We start from the raw sequence: 10,101 nt of genomic DNA, 5'->3' as shown, positions 1-10,101 counted from the left end.
AATGGAAGTGTGGCATTGAAGTAAAGTGGCAGAATAGAGAGAGGGACCAGCCTGGGAATACTGGGCTTACACGCATGAACACATAATGAGGCAAGCCTCACTTTCAATGCCCACTCAAGCGCTTCGATCTGCGGAAGTGGCAAGGTTACAGGTGTTACTTAAGACTCCTTCCGCGCTTGCAAAAATCCACTCCTTTATGTACGCTTTGGAATTCTCTGCCTTGGCTGCTTCCTTTTCGTCACCAGCTTAAAATGTTTCTGTTTAAGCAAGCCTAGCTGGACAAATAGATTTGATTTGTTTTCATCTCTTTTGAGTTTACTGCCCTTTGAAATGGCTTTGAAATGTTTTAATTATTGTGTTTAACTGTTTTTATTGATAACTTTCATGTTTCTTGTAAATGAGAGCTGGAAAGCAGTGAAACCAAAACCATTATCACTGTGCTTACTGTCTCACTGCCAAAACAGGAAGAAATGAAAAAATAAGTGAAACCTTCAGGAGATCAACTGAATAGAAGTCAAAACACAAGAATAATGATCAAAGCAATCAAGGACTTACTTGGTTGTCATCCTCGCCACATTTGATCATTCGATAAATGGCATAAAAGGTCACGTTGATTATGTTAGATCTCCTCTGCGTGTGCCAGAGAGGCTTCATGAAGCTGGCAGGATAGAAGAGAAAGGATGAGATGGGGTTCTCCAAAGACCTGGGGAGAGACCCTAGAGGGTGTGGGCACCCAGAGCCCCCCTCATGCATCTCTTACAACTTCCTCTACTGAGATATTTTCTCCCCCACAAAGGAAGAAGCCTGGGCTGTGACTCAGACTGAGATGTTGGGGGCCAGCTGGGTCCTGGACTAGTGTCTGTTCCCTGGGCCCCCAAAAGGGGTGATTTATGCTCCTTTAGTGCCCCTTTGGTTTAGGGGAGTTAGACAGTACTATATTCCTGTTATGTCCATCTCCCTCTGACATTTCTTTGCTATCGAGGGTACCTACGACCAAGGCTCCTGCTTATCTAGAGCCTGGGTCCAATCAGGGGCAGATGGTAACGGGGGAGATAGCGGACTACCTGCGTTTTCCGATGGGATATTGACAATCCTTTTGCCTTATTCTTACTATTTCCTTTATGACTTCTGTTTCTTGTTTAGGTTTTGTCAAGTAGTTTTAAAAGTTTCTTGAACTCCATGTTCTTAGAGCATTGATCCTTTACATCTTTGATATTTTTGCTCTTCTTTGGTTTACTACCACCCTCAATATCCTAAGCACACTTTGAGAAATCCTTCTTTTCACTGAGGCATACCTCGAGCAGTATCAAACCCTGAGCCATCCCGTCCACGCCCTGAAGCAGCTCCACAAATAGGGTGAACTGGTCCTTCCATTCAAGCAAATATGATTGGATCTCTTCAATATCCTTCATTGACATCAAGAGCATCCCTCGCTTGGTAGGCGGTCTCCACCAGTTATCTTGCACTGGCTGAAGGACCCATTCTTCTTTGCTTTCCGAGTGGGGAAATGCAACAAAATGGGGCCTTCTCACATTTCTTATGAAACGATTGGAATAGAAACTAGCGAGTCCCACAAACTGAGGACCTCTGCCTTCGACACCATTTCTGTCCCCTTCATTTCATTCTTTTTCTTTTGAGCTCTACAATGTCCTTCTGATCAAAACTGTGCCAAATGTAACGCCAATATTCAAAAAGGGATCCAGAGGAGATCCCGGAAATTACAGGCCACTTAGCTTAACTTCTGTCCCTGGAAAACTGGTAGAAAGTATTATTAATGCTAGATTAACTAAGCACATAGAAGAACAAGCCTTGCTGAAGCAGAGCCAGCATGGCTTCTGCAAGGGAAAATCCTGTCTCAGTAACCTACTAGAATTCTTTGAGAGTGTCAACAAGCATATAGATAGAGGTGATCCAGTGGACATAGTGTACTTAGACTTTCAAAAAGTGTTTGACAAGGTACCTCACCAAAGACTTCTGAGGAAGCTTAGCAGTCATGGAATAAGAGGAGAGGTCCTCTTGTGGATAAGGAATTGGTTAAGAAGCAGAAAGCAGAGAGTAGGAATAAACAGACAGTTCTCCCAATGGAGGGCTGTAGAAAGTGGAGTCCCTCAAGGATCGGTATTGGGACCTGTACTTTTCAACTTGTTCATTAACGACCTAGAATTAGGAGTGAGCAGTGAAGTGGCCAAGCTTGCTGATGACACTAACTTGTTCAGGGTTGTTAAAACAAAAAGGGATTGCGAAGAGCTCCAAAAAGACCTCTCCAAACTGAGTGAATGGGCAGAAAAATGGCAAATGCAATTCAATATAAACAAGTGTAAAATTATGCATATTGGAGCAAAAACTCTGAATTTCACATATACGCTCATGGGGTCTGAACTGGCGGTGACCGACCAGGAGAGAGACCTCGGGGTTGTAGTGGACAGCACAATGAAAATGTTGACCCAGTGTGCAGCAGCTGTGAAAAAGGCAAATTCCATGCTAGGGATAATTAGGAAGTATTGAAAATAAAACAGCCGATATCATAATGCCGTTGTATAAATCTATGGTGCGGCCGCATTTGGAATACTGTGTACAGTTCTGGTCGCCTCATCTCAAAAAGGATATTATAGAGTTGGAAAAGGTTCAGAAGAGGGCAACCAGAATGATCAAGGGGATGGAGCGACTCCCTTAGGAGGAAAGGTTGCAGCATTTGGGGCTTTTTAGTTTAGAGAAAAGGCGGGTCAGAGGAGACATGATAGAAGTGTATAAAATTATGCATGGCGTTGAGAAAGTGGATAGAGAAAAGTTCTTCTCCCTCTCTCATAATACTAAAACTCGTGGACATTCAAAGAAGCTGAATGTTGGAAGATTCAGGACAGACAGAAGGAAGTACTTCTTTACTCAGCGCATAGTTAAACTATGGAATTTGCTCCCACAAGATGCAGTAATGGCCACCAGCTTGGATCGCTTTAAAAGAAGATTAGACAAATTCATGGAGGACAGGGCTATCAGTGGCTACTAGCCATGATGGCTGTGCTCTGCCACCCTAGTCAGAGGCAGCATGCTTCTGAAAAACAGTTGCCGGAAGCCTCAGGAGGGGAGAGTGTTCTTGCACTCGGGTCCTGCTTGCGGACTTCCCCCAGGCACCTGGTTGGCCACTGTGAGAACAGGATGCTGGACTAGATGGGCCACTGGCCTGATCCAGCAGGCTCTTCTTATGTTCTTATGTTCTTATGTGCCCAGTGTCCCAATAGATATATATGGATTTCTATAAAGTTATAATTTTGCAGTTTTATTTTCAGTCCTTTCCTAATGATCTTTAGCATGGAATTTGCCTTATTTACAACTGCTACACACTGGCTTTATATTTTCACCAAGCAGAAGAGATCTCTTTCAAGGTCACTCACTGCCAGTTCAGTCCCCATGAGCGTACAGGTGAAATTAGGCTATCCTGCCTCAATGTGCAGAAACTGTAACGATACCCACCATTATGCTTATTATTAGTAGTAGTAGTAGCATTATGATTATGTTTAAAGTCCTGAGGGGCTGCTTCTTGAAGAGGCAGCTTGAGGGCATTCAACTCATCCCTCCTAAACCCATTCCTTGATCTAAATCACCCTCAGAAGTTCCTAGTACCTTCCCTCTTCCCCTTAAAAAAGGCCCCAAACCACAGCTTTGCGGTGAAAGTCATTTGGTGCAACATATATCATAAGGACAAAGGCAAAGTCAGGCAAAACTATCTTATTTCCAAATTGAAATATGACAAATTTAGTATAACAACAATAAAAGTTCCTCCAACAAGAAATGCACCCATAAACAAAGAGCCCTCCATTGCTGTCCTAGATTAGTCGAGATCTTCGACCTGAAGTTCTTCTGGATGGAAAAGAAGGCAACAGAAGTGAGTCTTAATTACAGCCGGGTAATTTGCCGGGTCCAGACTTGGTGCCCGGCATCCTTAGGCAGTCAAAAGGGATCCTGTCCCCTGGCTGGGCTCAATGGGGCTTCCCGCCAGCCCCCATCATCAATACCCTTCTCCCACATTTTCGGCCCCATCCTGCAGTTGTCATCGGTCCCCGCTGTTTGGGGCAGGCGTCACCACAACATTTGACAACAGCCATTCACTTTCCACACACCCCACTCTCCTCCACCCCACTTCTGTGGCCTTGGTGCAGGAGGGCTGGGATTTCAAGACCCCACCACTCAACAGATCAGTCTGAGGCAGGGGTGCTCCAGCGAAGAGGTGGGGCCTCCTCAGGCCCCAGTGAGGCTTCAAGTGACAGCTTTGGGTTCGTTCTCCACTTTCAGGATGGAGATCTAACCTTCACTGGCTCTCGGGCACAGCCAGGACAGCTCTGGAGGGACCATCTGTTGGATAGATTCCAGCTGTAGAGAGAGGGGGGGAAATGCTGCTTCAGGTCCTTTTTACAATCTTAGAACCAAAATGTGGGTTCAAGAACTAGCTGCTCAGCCCCACTCGCTTGCCTGAGAGGACCTCTGTGCTGCCTAGTGAGCGGAGGCCGAAGGGCAGCAGAAAAGGAGGACAAAGACTGCCACCTTCTTAATCATCTTGGCCCCATAGGGAGATCCCTGAGAGCAGACTGGAATGGGATCATCTTTTGTAAGCTGCCATGAAGCAGGATAAAAGTATTCTAAATCAATGAATGCAGCTGAGGTACTTACAGTCAGATGTGGCAGTGTTGTGGCATAGGCCAGTAGCCGTCTGAGGCTGCTGGCCGCCAGGTCCAGTTCCTCCTCCTCCTCCTCTCCTGCTAACAAGTAACCACTGAGGTCCTGTGAGAGGAATGGGCACCTCAGAATCAGGGGACCGGTCTGGGCTATTGAGGAAGGCTGCCATTACCACCTGCCAAGGAGTCTCTCCCCCTAGCAGAGGGGGGTCCCTAGCTTGCTCACCCAGTCACATGACTGAGACCCAACTCTGCATCGGGGTCCTCCCCCAGATACCCCCCCAGATGAGGACTGAAGATTGGGCCTTGAAAAAGATGTCCCCTAGTCTGCACGGAGCACACGTCCCCAGCAGGAAAGAGAGACGCCAACACTTTGGGTTTAGGGCTCTGTCTGGTGAAGAAAAAAAGTGTGACAGAGTGGTTAGCATGCCAGACTGGGTCCTGAAAGACCAGGGTTCAAATCCCCCCTCAGACTCTGGGTGACCTCAGACCATTTACTGTCTCTGTCAGTGTAACCTACCACACAGGGTTGTTGTGAGGACAAAACGGGGAGGTAGAAAATGGCATATGCCACTTTCAGCTCCTTGGAGGAAAGGAGGGGTATAAGTGCAATAATAAAACAAAATATTTATTATTTTGGTGGCCTCCCAGCTCCAGGGATTCCTGGATGAAACGGAGTATCTAGATTCATTTCAGTCTGGTTTCAGGCCTGGTTATGAGACGGAGATGGCTTTGGTTGCCTTGGTGGACGACCTACGCAGAGAACTGGAGAGGGGGAGTGTGTCCCTGTTGGTTCTGCTGGACCTCTCAGAGGCTTTTGATACCATTGACCATGGTATCCCTCTGGGCCGCCTTGCTGGGATGGGACTTGGGGGCACTGTTTTACAGTGGCTCCGTTCCTTCCTGGAGGGACGAAACCAGAAAGTGGTGCTGGGGGATTCCTGTTCGACTCCTTGGCCGTTGGCCTGTGGGGTCCCTCAGGGCTCAGTTTTGTCCCCCATGCTATTTAACATCTACATGAAACCACTGGGAGAGGTTGTCTGGGGGTTTGGGGTTCGGTGCCATCAGTATGCTGATGACACCCAGCTCTACTTCTCCTTTCCACCTAACTCCAAGGAAGCTGTCTTGGTTTTAAACCGGTGTCTGTCATCAGTGGTGGACTGGATGAGGGCGAACAAATTGAAGCTTAATCCAGACAAGACAGAGGTGCTCCTGGTCAGTCGAAAGGCAAATCAGGGAATAGGGATTCAGCCTGCGCTGGATGGGATTCAGAGCTTGGAAGTAACTAGTTACAAGTAACAAATTACTTGTAATTCATTACTTTTTTGAGTAACAAGTGGGTAATTCCTTTACATTTTGATTGTAATAGAACTAGGAGTAATTTTACTACTTTTGTGGAGTAATTGTAATGTTTCCAGAATTACTTTTGGGCATTACTGGGGGGGGGGGACAGGGAAAGTCTTCTGCTCCTCTGATTTGTGGATGAAAATCATGTGCCTCAAACTGGGCTTCTGTGCAGTGTTGCTCTTTCCTCATGCTCTGTGGATGGGTAGGAGGCGATGAGGGAGGAGGCAGAAAATGAGACGGGGTGGAGTGGAGAAAACAATTATTTAAAAAAATTATAGTGGTGGTGAAGAATGGAGTGGAGGGAAAAAGGATCCGGAGGTCAAGAACATGGATAAAGAAGGAGGCAGCAGCTGAATGGAGATAAAGAACTGTGGAGGTGAAAGATGACAACATGTGTGTGTGTGTGTGTGTGTGTGTGTGTGTGTGTGTGTGTGTGTGTGTGTGTGTGAGAGAGAGAGAGAGAGAGAGAGAGAGAGAGAGAGAGAGAATACTGTGTTTGCACTTGGCCTCCACCACCCTGTCTGGCTACTGTGCTGCATTTGCAGTATTTTAACTTTTTTGCATCTCAGGGGAAAATGTTTGGTGGCAGGGCAGGGTCTGGGAGGTGGTTAAGTGAGAAAGTTTATGCTGGCTGGCTGAGGGGGGGGGTTGCACTTGGTTTGACGTGCAAAGATCTGAGCAGTGGCCTCTCCCTCCCTTTCCACCACCCTTACCAGTGGAGAGACCACCTCTGCTATCTTATGAATAAAAATAATTATTCTACTACCTCTGTATGTGTTTGTTTATTTTTAATGTTGTTTTAGGCTCTGTGCCAGCTGCAGCCTCGCTGTGAGCTGTCCTTGAGCTGCTGCATGCCTTAACCCTTTACTAGTCTTTTATTCCTGGCTTTCTGGAAAACTAGACAGACTCCTTAGCAGCCTACAGTTCCCACCTTTTCCATAAAGACACAGTTAACTACATTTTATTCTTTTTGTTTCACAATTACAGTCAGTACATACAGCTATGGCGATCTATATTTCACATATTCTAGGTACAATGTTTCACCATCATCCTTTTCTTTGCACCTGTTTGTTTCTTGGCCTGTTACTGTGCCAATCTGAAACCTTTCAGGTGGTTTACCTAGATTCGCTCTTTCAGAGCGTCTCAATGTTACCTGAGGCTCTGTTTCCTCTTTGCCTCCCTCATCCACGCTAGCAAGAGGTTGTTCCTCTTCCTCCTGTTTTATCCCTTGTTCTATTTCATGTTCTGTGGTTGTGTCATGTTCCTGTGAATTGCCCAGTTCAACATACTCAATATTATCCCAATCCTGTTCCTGAACTTTGATGCTCCTGCTAAGCACCACCCTTCTTTGATTCTGTATCCAGATACGGTAATAAGCATTTTGGAATCCCAGTACATGCCCTTTTTGTGCTCTGGGAGCCAGTTCCCCATTCCATTTTCCTTTGGGAATGTGCACCCAGCACTTCGCCCCAAATCTCACAATATGCTGTAGGTTTGGTTTCTTTCCATTGAGTTTTTCATATGGTGACATTTGTATTGCCCTATGATACAGCCTGTTTTGAATGTAATTGGCGTACAACATACACTTTCTCCAAAAAGTATTCGGTAACTCAGAGTCCCTTAACATGGCTCTAGTTGCATCCTGTAGGGTTCTATTTTTTCTCTCCGCTATTCCGTTCTGAAACGGAGAAAATGGGGCTGTGAAAGTTTGTTCTATCCCTTTCTTTAACAAATACTGCTCTAGCGATTTGCCAGTGAATTCTCCCCCTTGGTCAGAGCGTATTCATTGGGTTGTTATACCGTGTTGCACCTCAATCTTTTTCACAAACAGTTTTAGTTTCCCCTCTGCTTTGTCTTTCGCATGTAACAAATATACGGTGCAAAACCTGGTATAGTCATCTACTATTACTAGAAAATACTTGGCACCACCTTGTGATCTTTGAAACGGTCCTGCAAGATCAATATGAATCATTTGATATGGTGCGCTTGTGCTACTCTCTGCCTCTTTAAATTTGGGAGCAACTGTGGCTTTGGTTTGATTACATATATCACATTCCACATACTGGTTACACTCTTTTAATGTTACATCCATACTATTACTGGGTGTTTTTATGATCGTACTGAAATTAGCGTGGCCTAGTTTCCTGTGCCATAGGTGAATGCATCTATCATGAGGTTTCTTGTTTGCAATCATAGTAGCACGTCCTGTGGGTTTTAATTGTATGTAAAACAGCGAATTCCTAAGATACCCCTTCAAACAGAGTTTGTCCCTTTTCCTTATCTCACATGTCCCTTGTCTAAATGTGACGATATATCCCATTGCGTTCAGTTTCGTAACAGACATGATATTATTTTCTAAGCCTGGTACATATAATACGTCAGTCATTACAGTGTTAAGTACGCTTAACTTTACAGTTCCCCTCCCCAATACCTGTCTGTGCGTGCCATCCGCAAGCACAACATCCTCTTTCATGGGAAGTGTAGTTTTGAATAATGTTATGTCCTTTATCATACTGTGGGTAGCGCCTGAGTCTACAACCCATACAGTACAATCTCTGTCCTCTTTTCTTGAACCTGATACTCTGACTATGTGTACTTTTGAAGGCTTCCTTCCTTGTTCTTTCTGCTTCGCTTCACAGTCTGTTTGTAAATGAGTGTTAGAACCACAGACATAGCAGGCCTTTAGTCTGAAAGTTCGTGCTTCTGTGTCCGCAAAGTTTAGCTTTCTGCTTTCTCTTTTCTCATTTTGCTCCCTTCCTTCGGCTTCCTTTCGTCTCTCCCACTCCTGTAGCAGTTTGCCCGATACGTACTCGACTGTCAGACCCTCGTCTGGCATAGCTTCCAACGAGCTTACAATCGGATCCCAGGACGAATTCAGTGAAGAGAGATGTACACTTGTTGCAACTGTGTGTGCACCACATTCCTTTCTTGCAGCTCCGCAAACAGTCTCTTTATCTCCAATAAATGGGCAGACATTGTCCCATCATCAGGCATCTTCATCTGATAGAGTCTTCGTGCTAAATGGATTTTACTGCTGGCTGTCTTTCTTATGTGAACCTCATTTAATGCAGTCCATATAAGCCTCGCTGTCAGCTTATCTTGTATATGCAGCAACTGGGAATCATCTACTGCCAAGATGATAAATGCCCTTGCTCTTTCATCCATTCTAATCCATGGAGCTGGTTGCGATTCCGCCAGTGGGTCGGTCACAATCACCTGCCATAAATCTTCCTTAGTAAGGAACGCTTGCATCCTTAATCGCCAACAGGAATAGTTGCATTCGGTGAGCCTTTCCAAAGGCATCCCGGCTGAAAGTGAGACTGCCATGCCTGCAGCCATGACTCCTGAACATTTCTGGACACTATTCCATCTTTCTTGCTTGGCACTGTGGACAAGCTGCGCTTTCTAAGCCTCTGGGCTTGCTGGGCCTGCTTGGTTTGCTGGGCTAGCTGGGTTCGCTGGGCAAGCTGGGCCCATAACCCTTGTTGGCAGTGGTGTATCGATTGCGTGTGCCCAGCAGTATAGAGCAAGTTGAAAGGATACCCACACACAGGCCGTTAATTGTTAAGAGTCTTTTACTGACAGGATTTCGTAAAGGAACGGTTACAATACAGATACGAATACCTTCCTTTACTCTCCAAACACCCCCACACCTTGTAGTTTCTCTTTCAAGGCTTTATAGACTGGGTTTGCTCTGTGCCAGCTGCAGCCTCCGCTGTGAGCTGTCCTTGAGCTGCTGCACGCCTTAACCCTTTACTAGTCTTTCATTCCTGGCTTTCTGGAAAACTAGACAGATAGACTCCTTAGCAGCCTACACTTAGATGTGCAGCAGCCAAGGCCAGCACCTTGTAGGTGTTTTTTTAAAGTAACTGAAATGTAATTGTAGTGATTATTCTGGGGGGAAAGTAAAGTAATCAGTTACTTTCAGAGCAATTGTAATTGTAACGGTAATTACTACTTTTCTGTGCCATATAACTGTAACGGTAATTTATTACTTTTTAAAAGTAATCTTCCAAGCTCTGATGGGATTACACTCCCCCTGAAGATGCAGGTTCGCAGTTTGGGTGTGCTCCTGAACATAAGAACA

The sequence above is a fragment of the Rhineura floridana genome, chromosome 12, assembly GCF_030035675.1.
Source record: "Rhineura floridana isolate rRhiFlo1 chromosome 12, rRhiFlo1.hap2, whole genome shotgun sequence".
Taxonomy (NCBI): Eukaryota; Metazoa; Chordata; class Lepidosauria; order Squamata; family Rhineuridae; genus Rhineura; species Rhineura floridana.
This window is presented reverse-complemented; position numbering follows the sequence as displayed.